Here is a 14,212-nt window from a genome sequence, read left to right as displayed (position 1 = left end):
GTCAATGTACAGCAATGACACACCTGTGTGAACAGCCAGGAGACCCCCCCATGTTATGTTACATAGTTACATAGTTAGTACGGTCGAAAAAAGACATATGTCCATCAAGTTCAACCAGGGAATTAAGGGGTAGGGGTGTGGCGCGATATTGGGGAAGGGATGAGATTTTATATTTCTTCATAAGCATTAATCTTATTTTGTCAATTAGGAACATTCAGCACCCACCCGCTATCAAGGCAGCTGCCTATCATGTCATGCCCTACCTGCACAGGTGTGCTGGCTACTCAAATGATCCAATTAAGGAGGCCATTTAGTCAGCAGCAGCAGAAGTCCTGTGCCTGGACGCTCCAACAGCGGCCAGACACAAGCAGAAGCAGCAGAAGCAGCAGCAGCACCACCTTTTGTTTTTTGGCTGCAGCAGCAGCAGCAGCAGCAGCAAGGCCCACAGGGCTGGCTAGCTGGCTAGCCAGCAAGCAGGTAGCAATGAAAGTAGGAATCTTTCTTTTTAACCCTGTAAGGGGGTGGTGCACTGTACCCGAAGATACTGCCATATCGGGTCAATGCATAGGGCGACGGAAGCAAGCTTCGAAATCGGCCCCCGTTCTCAAAAATCCATTTAATATATGGTCCCCAGATAGGGGACGTATCAGATATTAAACTGATAAGAACAGATACTACACTTGATCTTAGCCAAAAGGCCGAGAAGCGATAACCGTGAAAGGGGCGGGCCCAACAAGGTCCCCTTCATGGGCACTATCACTGCTTGCTGTCAGGGAGGCTGCCAGACAATTTTCCATGCACACTCTGGGCTGGGGGGCAGTCAACCACCAGTACACACAGCAGAACCTAAACCCATACCATTATTGCTAAGCAGCAAGACAGGGGCCCATTGCACTCCCACGGGGCCTTTTTAAATGCAATCCATAACCCGGATTTGCCAGGAACCCTTCTTACTCCTCCTACTTGCATGTGACACTGGGCTTAGGATCTGCATAGGAAACACACACACAAGCACACACCTACCTTTGTTGCCTGCAGATGCCTCCTTGGCTGTCCCCAAACGGTATCAAACCAACACCCACGGGAAGCTGTAAGCATAGAGGACATGCCTGCACCCCATTGGACTTACCTGTGTGGGTTAAATCCGGGTTATTTGACAACCTATGGCGGTGATGGTTCTGCTCAGGCAGAGCAGTGCTGATGCTCCTCATAAAGCTGTCGCTGCTGTGAAGGTTCTAGGTGACATCACAATCCCTATGGTTACATACACGACAAAGCTGGGTTGTTGTTGTTTACACTCTGCAAGGCCTGTGGAAGTGAGTGACATCATAGCACTGTAGTTCTGAGGGTTCTAGATGGATGCAACAATCTCCTGTTGCTTCTATGAAGGCCATAATAGACGACATCACCAAACAGCTCCATAGTCACATACACAGCAAAGGAGAGATGTTGTTTACACCTAGTGATGTCAGTGGTATTGAGTGACATCACAGCACAGTGCTAAGGCTCCTGGGCCTGGACACAGCAGCGGCTGCAATATCTCAACGGAGAATACGTTTATATATATGTGTGTGTGTGCGCGTATATATATATATATATATATATATATATATATATATATATATATTTCTCCGCCGAAATCACTTTTAAACCCATTTCCACCTTTTTTTCCCTTCTCTTCCTCTTACTTTTTTTTCACGTTTTTTTACGTTTTTCTCCTTTTCGCCTCTTTTCTGGGCGTATTATTCTTCTTTTTCTTCTTTTTTTTCGTCTAATGCATACCCCATCAGTGCAGCAATGCTTATTCAATACCGCCAGCAGATGGAGACACTGGGGGATAATTTTCTAAGGATTTATACTGATTTTTCCTGTCTGAATTTGTCGCACAGAAAGTTGCAGGCCAAATATGTGTGACATTTCTGCGACTTTAGCTTCTAGAGCATTTTTACAACATTATACATAGGTGCTGAATACATAAAAAGCGACTGTTCAGCGACAGACAAGTCGCATCGGCTGAAAGTAGGCCAGAATGTCAGTCCATGTTGGAGCAGGTTTAGATACAGTCTAAAGCATAGATCTCAAAGTCTGTGCACAGAATTTAGCAAGGGCCTCGCACCTTCTGATGCATCAGGTAGGTGCACTATAGCATAGCCTAACCCTCTGTACTTTGGTCTATATTGATGCGGGACATAGACAGCCAGCTGATGACCAATCCATTAGTGCAATGGATGGCTGGAAGCATTTGTCTTTGCCTTTGCAATACCACAGAAGCAATGCATGGTCAATGTACAGCAATGACACACCTGTGTGAACAGCCAGGAGACCCCCCCATGTTATGTTACATAGTTACATAGTTAGTACGGTCGAAAAAAGACATATGTCCATCAAGTTCAACCAGGGAATTAAGGGGTAGGGGTGTGGCGCGATATTGGGGAAGGGATGAGATTTTATATTTCTTCATAAGCATTAATCTTATTTTGTCAATTAGGAACATTCAGCACCCACCCGCTATCAAGGCAGCTGCCTATCATGTCATGCCCTACCTGCACAGGTGTGCTGGCTACTCAAATGATCCAATTAAGGAGGCCATTTAGTCAGCAGCAGCAGAAGTCCTGTGCCTGGACGCTCCAACAGCGGCCAGACACAAGCAGAAGCAGCAGAAGCAGCAGCAGCACCACCTTTTGTTTTTTGGCTGCAGCAGCAGCAGCAGCAGCAGCAAGGCCCACAGGGCTGGCTAGCTGGCTAGCCAGCAAGCAGGTAGCAATGAAAGTAGGAATCTTTCTTTTTAACCCTGTAAGGGGGTGGTGCACTGTACCCGAAGATACTGCCATATCGGGTCAATGCATAGGGCGACGGAAGCAAGCTTCGAAATCGGCCCCCGTTCTCAAAAATCCATTTAATATATGGTCCCCAGATAGGGGACGTATCAGATATTAAACTGATAAGAACAGATACTACACTTGATCTTAGCCAAAAGGCCGAGAAGCGATAACCGTGAAAGGGGCGGGCCCAACAAGGTCCCCTTCATGGGCACTATCACTGCTTGCTGTCAGGGAGGCTGCCAGACAATTTTCCATGCACACTCTGGGCTGGGGGGCAGTCAACCACCAGTACACACAGCAGAACCTAAACCCATACCATTATTGCTAAGCAGCAAGACAGGGGCCCATTGCACTCCCACGGGGCCTTTTTAAATGCAATCCATAACCCGGATTTGCCAGGAACCCTTCTTACTCCTCCTACTTGCATGTGACACTGGGCTTAGGATCTGCATAGGAAACACACACACAAGCACACACCTACCTTTGTTGCCTGCAGATGCCTCCTTGGCTGTCCCCAAACGGTATCAAACCAACACCCACGGGAAGCTGTAAGCATAGAGGACATGCCTGCACCCCATTGGACTTACCTGTGTGGGTTAAATCCGGGTTATTTGACAACCTATGGCGGTGATGGTTCTGCTCAGGCAGAGCAGTGCTGATGCTCCTCATAAAGCTGTCGCTGCTGTGAAGGTTCTAGGTGACATCACAATCCCTATGGTTACATACACGACAAAGCTGGGTTGTTGTTGTTTACACTCTGCAAGGCCTGTGGAAGTGAGTGACATCATAGCACTGTAGTTCTGAGGGTTCTAGATGGATGCAACAATCTCCTGTTGCTTCTATGAAGGCCATAATAGACGACATCACCAAACAGCTCCATAGTCACAGTCACATACACAGCAAAGGAGAGATGTTGTTTACACCTAGTGATGTCAGTGGTATTGAGTGACATCACAGCACAGTGCTAAGGCTCCTGGGCCTGGACACAGCAGCGGCTGCAATATCCGGAGAATACGTTTATATATATGTGTGTGTGTGCGCGTATATATATATATATATATATATATATATATATATATATATATATATCTCCGCCGAAATCACTTTTAAACCCATTTCCACCTTTTTTTCCCTTCTCTTCCTCTTACTTTTTTTTCACGTTTTTTTACGTTTTTCTCCTTTTCGCCTCTTTTCTGGGCGTATTATTCTTCTTTTTCTTCTTTTTTTTCGTCTAATGCATACCCCATCAGTGCAGCAATGCTTATTCAATACCGCCAGCAGATGGAGACACTGGGGGATAATTTTCTAAGGATTTATACTGATTTTTCCTGTCTGAATTTGTCGCACAGAAAGTTGCAGGCCAAATATGTGTGACATTTCTGCGACTTTAGCTTCTAGAGCATTTTTACAACATTATACATAGGTGCTGAATACATAAAAAGCGACTGTTCAGCGACAGACAAGTCGCATCGGCTGAAAGTAGGCCAGAATGTCAGTCCATGTTGGAGCAGGTTTAGATACAGTCTAAAGCATAGATCTCAAAGTCTGTGCACAGAATTTAGCAAGGGCCTCGCACCTTCTGATGCATCAGGTAGGTGCACTATAGCATAGCCTAACCCTCTGTACTTTGGTCTATATTGATGCGGGACATAGACAGCCAGCTGATGACCAATCCATTAGTGCAATGGATGGCTGGAAGCATTTGTCTTTGCCTTTGCAATACCACAGAAGCAATGCATGGTCAATGTACAGCAATGACACACCTGTGTGAACAGCCAGGAGACCCCCCCATGTTATGTTACATAGTTACATAGTTAGTACGGTCGAAAAAAGACATATGTCCATCAAGTTCAACCAGGGAATTAAGGGGTAGGGGTGTGGCGCGATATTGGGGAAGGGATGAGATTTTATATTTCTTCATAAGCATTAATCTTATTTTGTCAATTAGGAACATTCAGCACCCACCCGCTATCAAGGCAGCTGCCTATCATGTCATGCCCTACCTGCACAGGTGTGCTGGCTACTCAAATGATCCAATTAAGGAGGCCATTTAGTCAGCAGCAGCAGAAGTCCTGTGCCTGGACGCTCCAACAGCGGCCAGACACAAGCAGAAGCAGCAGAAGCAGCAGCAGCACCACCTTTTGTTTTTTGGCTGCAGCAGCAGCAGCAGCAGCAGCAGCAGCAGCAGCAAGGCCCACAGGGCTGGCTAGCTGGCTAGCCAGCAAGCAGGTAGCAATGAAAGTAGGAATCTTTCTTTTTAACCCTGTAAGGGGGTGGTGCACTGTACCCGAAGATACTGCCATATCGGGTCAATGCATAGGGCGACGGAAGCAAGCTTCGAAATCGGCCCCCGTTCTCAAAAATCCATTTAATATATGGTCCCCAGATAGGGGACGTATCAGATATTAAACTGATAAGAACAGATACTACACTTGATCTTAGCCAAAAGGCCGAGAAGCGATAACCGTGAAAGGGGCGGGCCCAACAAGGTCCCCTTCATGGGCACTATCACTGCTTGCTGTCAGGGAGGCTGCCAGACAATTTTCCATGCACACTCTGGGCTGGGGGGCAGTCAACCACCAGTACACACAGCAGAACCTAAACCCATACCATTATTGCTAAGCAGCAAGACAGGGGCCCATTGCACTCCCACGGGGCCTTTTTAAATGCAATCCATAACCCGGATTTGCCAGGAACCCTTCTTACTCCTCCTACTTGCATGTGACACTGGGCTTAGGATCTGCATAGGAAACACACACACAAGCACACACCTACCTTTGTTGCCTGCAGATGCCTCCTTGGCTGTCCCCAAACGGTATCAAACCAACACCCACGGGAAGCTGTAAGCATAGAGGACATGCCTGCACCCCATTGGACTTACCTGTGTGGGTTAAATCCGGGTTATTTGACAACCTATGGCGGTGATGGTTCTGCTCAGGCAGAGCAGTGCTGATGCTCCTCATAAAGCTGTCGCTGCTGTGAAGGTTCTAGGTGACATCACAATCCCTATGGTTACATACACGACAAAGCTGGGTTGTTGTTGTTTACACTCTGCAAGGCCTGTGGAAGTGAGTGACATCATAGCACTGTAGTTCTGAGGGTTCTAGATGGATGCAACAATCTCCTGTTGCTTCTATGAAGGCCATAATAGACGACATCACCAAACAGCTCCATAGTCACATACACAGCAAAGGAGAGATGTTGTTTACACCTAGTGATGTCAGTGGTATTGAGTGACATCACAGCACAGTGCTAAGGCTCCTGGGCCTGGACACAGCAGCGGCTGCAATATCTCAACGGAGAATACGTTTATATATATGTGTGTGTGTGCGCGTATATATATATATATATATATATATATATATATATATATATATATTCTCCGCCGAAATCACTTTTAAACCCATTTCCACCTTTTTTTCCCTTCTCTTCCTCTTACTTTTTTTTCACGTTTTTTTACGTTTTTCTCCTTTTCGCCTCTTTTCTGGGCGTATTATTCTTCTTTTTCTTCTTTTTTTTCGTCTAATGCATACCCCATCAGTGCAGCAATGCTTATTCAATACCGCCAGCAGATGGAGACACTGGGGGATAATTTTCTAAGGATTTATACTGATTTTTCCTGTCTGAATTTGTCGCACAGAAAGTTGCAGGCCAAATATGTGTGACATTTCTGCGACTTTAGCTTCTAGAGCATTTTTACAACATTATACATAGGTGCTGAATACATAAAAAGCGACTGTTCAGCGACAGACAAGTCGCATCGGCTGAAAGTAGGCCAGAATGTCAGTCCATGTTGGAGCAGGTTTAGATACAGTCTAAAGCATAGATCTCAAAGTCTGTGCACAGAATTTAGCAAGGGCCTCGCACCTTCTGATGCATCAGGTAGGTGCACTATAGCATAGCCTAACCCTCTGTACTTTGGTCTATATTGATGCGGGACATAGACAGCCAGCTGATGACCAATCCATTAGTGCAATGGATGGCTGGAAGCATTTGTCTTTGCCTTTGCAATACCACAGAAGCAATGCATGGTCAATGTACAGCAATGACACACCTGTGTGAACAGCCAGGAGACCCCCCCATGTTATGTTACATAGTTACATAGTTAGTACGGTCGAAAAAAGACATATGTCCATCAAGTTCAACCAGGGAATTAAGGGGTAGGGGTGTGGCGCGATATTGGGGAAGGGATGAGATTTTATATTTCTTCATAAGCATTAATCTTATTTTGTCAATTAGGAACATTCAGCACCCACCCGCTATCAAGGCAGCTGCCTATCATGTCATGCCCTACCTGCACAGGTGTGCTGGCTACTCAAATGATCCAATTAAGGAGGCCATTTAGTCAGCAGCAGCAGAAGTCCTGTGCCTGGACGCTCCAACAGCGGCCAGACACAAGCAGAAGCAGCAGAAGCAGCAGCAGCACCACCTTTTGTTTTTTGGCTGCAGCAGCAGCAGCAGCAGCAGCAAGGCCCACAGGGCTGGCTAGCTGGCTAGCCAGCAAGCAGGTAGCAATGAAAGTAGGAATCTTTCTTTTTAACCCTGTAAGGGGGTGGTGCACTGTACCCGAAGATACTGCCATATCGGGTCAATGCATAGGGCGACGGAAGCAAGCTTCGAAATCGGCCCCCGTTCTCAAAAATCCATTTAATATATGGTCCCCAGATAGGGGACGTATCAGATATTAAACTGATAAGAACAGATACTACACTTGATCTTAGCCAAAAGGCCGAGAAGCGATAACCGTGAAAGGGGCGGGCCCAACAAGGTCCCCTTCATGGGCACTATCACTGCTTGCTGTCAGGGAGGCTGCCAGACAATTTTCCATGCACACTCTGGGCTGGGGGGCAGTCAACCACCAGTACACACAGCAGAACCTAAACCCATACCATTATTGCTAAGCAGCAAGACAGGGGCCCATTGCACTCCCACGGGGCCTTTTTAAATGCAATCCATAACCCGGATTTGCCAGGAACCCTTCTTACTCCTCCTACTTGCATGTGACAACTGGGCTTAGGATCTGCATAGGAAACACACACACAAGCACACACCTACCTTTGTTGCCTGCAGATGCCTCCTTGGCTGTCCCCAAACGGTATCAAACCAACACCCACGGGAAGCTGTAAGCATAGAGGACATGCCTGCACCCCATTGGACTTACCTGTGTGGGTTAAATCCGGGTTATTTGACAACCTATGGCGGTGATGGTTCTGCTCAGGCAGAGCAGTGCTGATGCTCCTCATAAAGCTGTCGCTGCTGTGAAGGTTCTAGGTGACATCACAATCCCTATGGTTACATACACGACAAAGCTGGGTTGTTGTTGTTTACACTCTGCAAGGCCTGTGGAAGTGAGTGACATCATAGCACTGTAGTTCTGAGGGTTCTAGATGGATGCAACAATCTCCTGTTGCTTCTATGAAGGCCATAATAGACGACATCACCAAACAGCTCCATAGTCACATACACAGCAAAGGAGAGATGTTGTTTACACCTAGTGATGTCAGTGGTATTGAGTGACATCACAGCACAGTGCTAAGGCTCCTGGGCCTGGACACAGCAGCGGCTGCAATATCTCAACGGAGAATACGTTTATATATATGTGTGTGTGTGCGCGTATATATATATATATATATATATATATATATATATATATATATATTCTCCGCCGAAATCACTTTTAAACCCATTTCCACCTTTTTTTCCCTTCTCTTCCTCTTACTTTTTTTTCACGTTTTTTTACGTTTTTCTCCTTTTCGCCTCTTTTCTGGGCGTATTATTCTTCTTTTTCTTCTTTTTTTTCGTCTAATGCATACCCCATCAGTGCAGCAATGCTTATTCAATACCGCCAGCAGATGGAGACACTGGGGGATAATTTTCTAAGGATTTATACTGATTTTTCCTGTCTGAATTTGTCGCACAGAAAGTTGCAGGCCAAATATGTGTGACATTTCTGCGACTTTAGCTTCTAGAGCATTTTTACAACATTATACATAGGTGCTGAATACATAAAAAGCGACTGTTCAGCGACAGACAAGTCGCATCGGCTGAAAGTAGGCCAGAATGTCAGTCCATGTTGGAGCAGGTTTAGATACAGTCTAAAGCATAGATCTCAAAGTCTGTGCACAGAATTTAGCAAGGGCCTCGCACCTTCTGATGCATCAGGTAGGTGCACTATAGCATAGCCTAACCCTCTGTACTTTGGTCTATATTGATGCGGGACATAGACAGCCAGCTGATGACCAATCCATTAGTGCAATGGATGGCTGGAAGCATTTGTCTTTGCCTTTGCAATACCACAGAAGCAATGCATGGTCAATGTACAGCAATGACACACCTGTGTGAACAGCCAGGAGACCCCCCCATGTTATGTTACATAGTTACATAGTTAGTACGGTCGAAAAAAGACATATGTCCATCAAGTTCAACCAGGGAATTAAGGGGTAGGGGTGTGGCGCGATATTGGGGAAGGGATGAGATTTTATATTTCTTCATAAGCATTAATCTTATTTTGTCAATTAGGAACATTCAGCACCCACCCGCTATCAAGGCAGCTGCCTATCATGTCATGCCCTACCTGCACAGGTGTGCTGGCTACTCAAATGATCCAATTAAGGAGGCCATTTAGTCAGCAGCAGCAGAAGTCCTGTGCCTGGACGCTCCAACAGCGGCCAGACACAAGCAGAAGCAGCAGAAGCAGCAGCAGCACCACCTTTTGTTTTTTGGCTGCAGCAGCAGCAGCAGCAGCAGCAAGGCCCACAGGGCTGGCTAGCTGGCTAGCCAGCAAGCAGGTAGCAATGAAAGTAGGAATCTTTCTTTTTAACCCTGTAAGGGGGTGGTGCACTGTACCCGAAGATACTGCCATATCGGGTCAATGCATAGGGCGACGGAAGCAAGCTTCGAAATCGGCCCCCGTTCTCAAAAATCCATTTAATATATGGTCCCCAGATAGGGGACGTATCAGATATTAAACTGATAAGAACAGATACTACACTTGATCTTAGCCAAAAGGCCGAGAAGCGATAACCGTGAAAGGGGCGGGCCCAACAAGGTCCCCTTCATGGGCACTATCACTGCTTGCTGTCAGGGAGGCTGCCAGACAATTTTCCATGCACACTCTGGGCTGGGGGGCAGTCAACCACCAGTACACACAGCAGAACCTAAACCCATACCATTATTGCTAAGCAGCAAGACAGGGGCCCATTGCACTCCCACGGGGCCTTTTTAAATGCAATCCATAACCCGGATTTGCCAGGAACCCTTCTTACTCCTCCTACTTGCATGTGACACTGGGCTTAGGATCTGCATAGGAAACACACACACAAGCACACACCTACCTTTGTTGCCTGCAGATGCCTCCTTGGCTGTCCCCAAACGGTATCAAACCAACACCCACGGGAAGCTGTAAGCATAGAGGACATGCCTGCACCCCATTGGACTTACCTGTGTGGGTTAAATCCGGGTTATTTGACAACCTATGGCGGTGATGGTTCTGCTCAGGCAGAGCAGTGCTGATGCTCCTCATAAAGCTGTCGCTGCTGTGAAGGTTCTAGGTGACATCACAATCCCTATGGTTACATACACGACAAAGCTGGGTTGTTGTTGTTTACACTCTGCAAGGCCTGTGGAAGTGAGTGACATCATAGCACTGTAGTTCTGAGGGTTCTAGATGGATGCAACAATCTCCTGTTGCTTCTATGAAGGCCATAATAGACGACATCACCAAACAGCTCCATAGTCACATACACAGCAAAGGAGAGATGTTGTTTACACCTAGTGATGTCAGTGGTATTGAGTGACATCACAGCACAGTGCTAAGGCTCCTGGGCCTGGACACAGCAGCGGCTGCAATATCTCAACGGAGAATACGTTTATATATATGTGTGTGTGTGCGCGTATATATATATATATATATATATATATATATATATATATATATATATTCTCCGCCGAAATCACTTTTAAACCCATTTCCACCTTTTTTTCCCTTCTCTTCCTCTTACTTTTTTTTCACGTTTTTTTACGTTTTTCTCCTTTTCGCCTCTTTTCTGGGCGTATTATTCTTCTTTTTCTTCTTTTTTTTCGTCTAATGCATACCCCATCAGTGCAGCAATGCTTATTCAATACCGCCAGCAGATGGAGACACTGGGGGATAATTTTCTAAGGATTTATACTGATTTTTCCTGTCTGAATTTGTCGCACAGAAAGTTGCAGGCCAAATATGTGTGACATTTCTGCGACTTTAGCTTCTAGAGCATTTTTACAACATTATACATAGGTGCTGAATACATAAAAAGCGACTGTTCAGCGACAGACAAGTCGCATCGGCTGAAAGTAGGCCAGAATGTCAGTCCATGTTGGAGCAGGTTTAGATACAGTCTAAAGCATAGATCTCAAAGTCTGTGCACAGAATTTAGCAAGGGCCTCGCACCTTCTGATGCATCAGGTAGGTGCACTATAGCATAGCCTAACCCTCTGTACTTTGGTCTATATTGATGCGGGACATAGACAGCCAGCTGATGACCAATCCATTAGTGCAATGGATGGCTGGAAGCATTTGTCTTTGCCTTTGCAATACCACAGAAGCAATGCATGGTCAATGTACAGCAATGACACACCTGTGTGAACAGCCAGGAGACCCCCCCATGTTATGTTACATAGTTACATAGTTAGTACGGTCGAAAAAAGACATATGTCCATCAAGTTCAACCAGGGAATTAAGGGGTAGGGGTGTGGCGCGATATTGGGGAAGGGATGAGATTTTATATTTCTTCATAAGCATTAATCTTATTTTGTCAATTAGGAACATTCAGCACCCACCCGCTATCAAGGCAGCTGCCTATCATGTCATGCCCTACCTGCACAGGTGTGCTGGCTACTCAAATGATCCAATTAAGGAGGCCATTTAGTCAGCAGCAGCAGAAGTCCTGTGCCTGGACGCTCCAACAGCGGCCAGACACAAGCAGAAGCAGCAGAAGCAGCAGCAGCACCACCTTTTGTTTTTTGGCTGCAGCAGCAGCAGCAGCAGCAGCAAGGCCCACAGGGCTGGCTAGCTGGCTAGCCAGCAAGCAGGTAGCAATGAAAGTAGGAATCTTTCTTTTTAACCCTGTAAGGGGGTGGTGCACTGTACCCGAAGATACTGCCATATCGGGTCAATGCATAGGGCGACGGAAGCAAGCTTCGAAATCGGCCCCCGTTCTCAAAAATCCATTTAATATATGGTCCCCAGATAGGGGACGTATCAGATATTAAACTGATAAGAACAGATACTACACTTGATCTTAGCCAAAAGGCCGAGAAGCGATAACCGTGAAAGGGGCGGGCCCAACAAGGTCCCCTTCATGGGCACTATCACTGCTTGCTGTCAGGGAGGCTGCCAGACAATTTTCCATGCACACTCTGGGCTGGGGGGCAGTCAACCACCAGTACACACAGCAGAACCTAAACCCATACCATTATTGCTAAGCAGCAAGACAGGGGCCCATTGCACTCCCACGGGGCCTTTTTAAATGCAATCCATAACCCGGATTTGCCAGGAACCCTTCTTACTCCTCCTACTTGCATGTGACACTGGGCTTAGGATCTGCATAGGAAACACACACACAAGCACACACCTACCTTTGTTGCCTGCAGATGCCTCCTTGGCTGTCCCCAAACGGTATCAAACCAACACCCACGGGAAGCTGTAAGCATAGAGGACATGCCTGCACCCCATTGGACTTACCTGTGTGGGTTAAATCCGGGTTATTTGACAACCTATGGCGGTGATGGTTCTGCTCAGGCAGAGCAGTGCTGATGCTCCTCATAAAGCTGTCGCTGCTGTGAAGGTTCTAGGTGACATCACAATCCCTATGGTTACATACACGACAAAGCTGGGTTGTTGTTGTTTACACTCTGCAAGGCCTGTGGAAGTGAGTGACATCATAGCACTGTAGTTCTGAGGGTTCTAGATGGATGCAACAATCTCCTGTTGCTTCTATGAAGGCCATAATAGACGACATCACCAAACAGCTCCATAGTCACATACACAGCAAAGGAGAGATGTTGTTTACACCTAGTGATGTCAGTGGTATTGAGTGACATCACAGCACAGTGCTAAGGCTCCTGGGCCTGGACACAGCAGCGGCTGCAATATCTCAACGGAGAATACGTTTATATATATGTGTGTGTGTGCGCGTATATATATATATATATATATATATATATATATATATATATATATATTCTCCGCCGAAATCACTTTTAAACCCATTTCCACCTTTTTTTCCCTTCTCTTCCTCTTACTTTTTTTTCACGTTTTTTTACGTTTTTCTCCTTTTCGCCTCTTTTCTGGGCGTATTATTCTTCTTTTTCTTCTTTTTTTTCGTCTAATGCATACCCCATCAGTGCAGCAATGCTTATTCAATACCGCCAGCAGATGGAGACACTGGGGGATAATTTTCTAAGGATTTATACTGATTTTTCCTGTCTGAATTTGTCGCACAGAAAGTTGCAGGCCAAATATGTGTGACATTTCTGCGACTTTAGCTTCTAGAGCATTTTTACAACATTATACATAGGTGCTGAATACATAAAAAGCGACTGTTCAGCGACAGACAAGTCGCATCGGCTGAAAGTAGGCCAGAATGTCAGTCCATGTTGGAGCAGGTTTAGATACAGTCTAAAGCATAGATCTCAAAGTCTGTGCACAGAATTTAGCAAGGGCCTCGCACCTTCTGATGCATCAGGTAGGTGCACTATAGCATAGCCTAACCCTCTGTACTTTGGTCTATATTGATGCGGGACATAGACAGCCAGCTGATGACCAATCCATTAGTGCAATGGATGGCTGGAAGCATTTGTCTTTGCCTTTGCAATACCACAGAAGCAATGCATGGTCAATGTACAGCAATGACACACCTGTGTGAACAGCCAGGAGACCCCCCCATGTTATGTTACATAGTTACATAGTTAGTACGGTCGAAAAAAGACATATGTCCATCAAGTTCAACCAGGGAATTAAGGGGTAGGGGTGTGGCGCGATATTGGGGAAGGGATGAGATTTTATATTTCTTCATAAGCATTAATCTTATTTTGTCAATTAGGAACATTCAGCACCCACCCGCTATCAAGGCAGCTGCCTATCATGTCATGCCCTACCTGCACAGGTGTGCTGGCTACTCAAATGATCCAATTAAGGAGGCCATTTAGTCAGCAGCAGCAGAAGTCCTGTGCCTGGACGCTCCAACAGCGGCCAGACACAAGCAGAAGCAGCAGAAGCAGCAGCAGCACCACCTTTTGTTTTTTGGCTGCAGCAGCAGCAGCAGCAGCAGCAAGGCCCACAGGGCTGGCTAGCTGGCTAGCCAGCAAGCAGGTAGCAATGAAAGTAGGAATCTTTCTTTTTAACCCTGTAA

At 46.2% G+C, this 14,212-nt stretch overlaps 6 non-coding genes across 6 annotated transcripts; all 6 read right to left on the bottom strand.

Moving 5' to 3' along the window:
- Positions 1 to 519: 519 nt before the first annotated feature.
- Positions 520 to 710, bottom strand: LOC130324652 (U2 spliceosomal RNA). The gene has a single exon (XR_008869613.1). It is a non-coding gene; the product is annotated as a U2 spliceosomal RNA (small nuclear RNA).
- Positions 711 to 2,799: 2,089 nt separating this feature from the next.
- On the bottom strand, positions 2,800 to 2,990 carry LOC130324651 (U2 spliceosomal RNA). The gene has a single exon (XR_008869612.1). It is a non-coding gene; the product is annotated as a U2 spliceosomal RNA (small nuclear RNA).
- Positions 2,991 to 5,093: 2,103 nt separating this feature from the next.
- Positions 5,094 to 5,284, bottom strand: LOC130324649 (U2 spliceosomal RNA). The gene has a single exon (XR_008869611.1). It is a non-coding gene; the product is annotated as a U2 spliceosomal RNA (small nuclear RNA).
- Positions 5,285 to 7,372: 2,088 nt separating this feature from the next.
- Positions 7,373 to 7,563, bottom strand: LOC130324648 (U2 spliceosomal RNA). Its single transcript, XR_008869610.1, has one exon. It is a non-coding gene; the product is annotated as a U2 spliceosomal RNA (small nuclear RNA).
- A 2,089-nt stretch (positions 7,564 to 9,652) lies between these two features.
- LOC130324647 (U2 spliceosomal RNA) lies at positions 9,653 to 9,843 on the bottom strand. The gene has a single exon (XR_008869609.1). It is a non-coding gene; the product is annotated as a U2 spliceosomal RNA (small nuclear RNA).
- A 2,090-nt stretch (positions 9,844 to 11,933) lies between these two features.
- LOC130324646 (U2 spliceosomal RNA) lies at positions 11,934 to 12,124 on the bottom strand. The gene has a single exon (XR_008869608.1). It is a non-coding gene; the product is annotated as a U2 spliceosomal RNA (small nuclear RNA).
- Positions 12,125 to 14,212: the final 2,088 nt, after the last annotated feature.

The sequence above is a fragment of the Hyla sarda genome, unplaced genomic scaffold, assembly GCF_029499605.1.
Source record: "Hyla sarda isolate aHylSar1 unplaced genomic scaffold, aHylSar1.hap1 scaffold_2657, whole genome shotgun sequence".
In the NCBI taxonomy this organism is placed as follows: domain Eukaryota; kingdom Metazoa; phylum Chordata; class Amphibia; order Anura; family Hylidae; genus Hyla; species Hyla sarda.
This window is presented reverse-complemented; position numbering and strand designations above follow the sequence as displayed.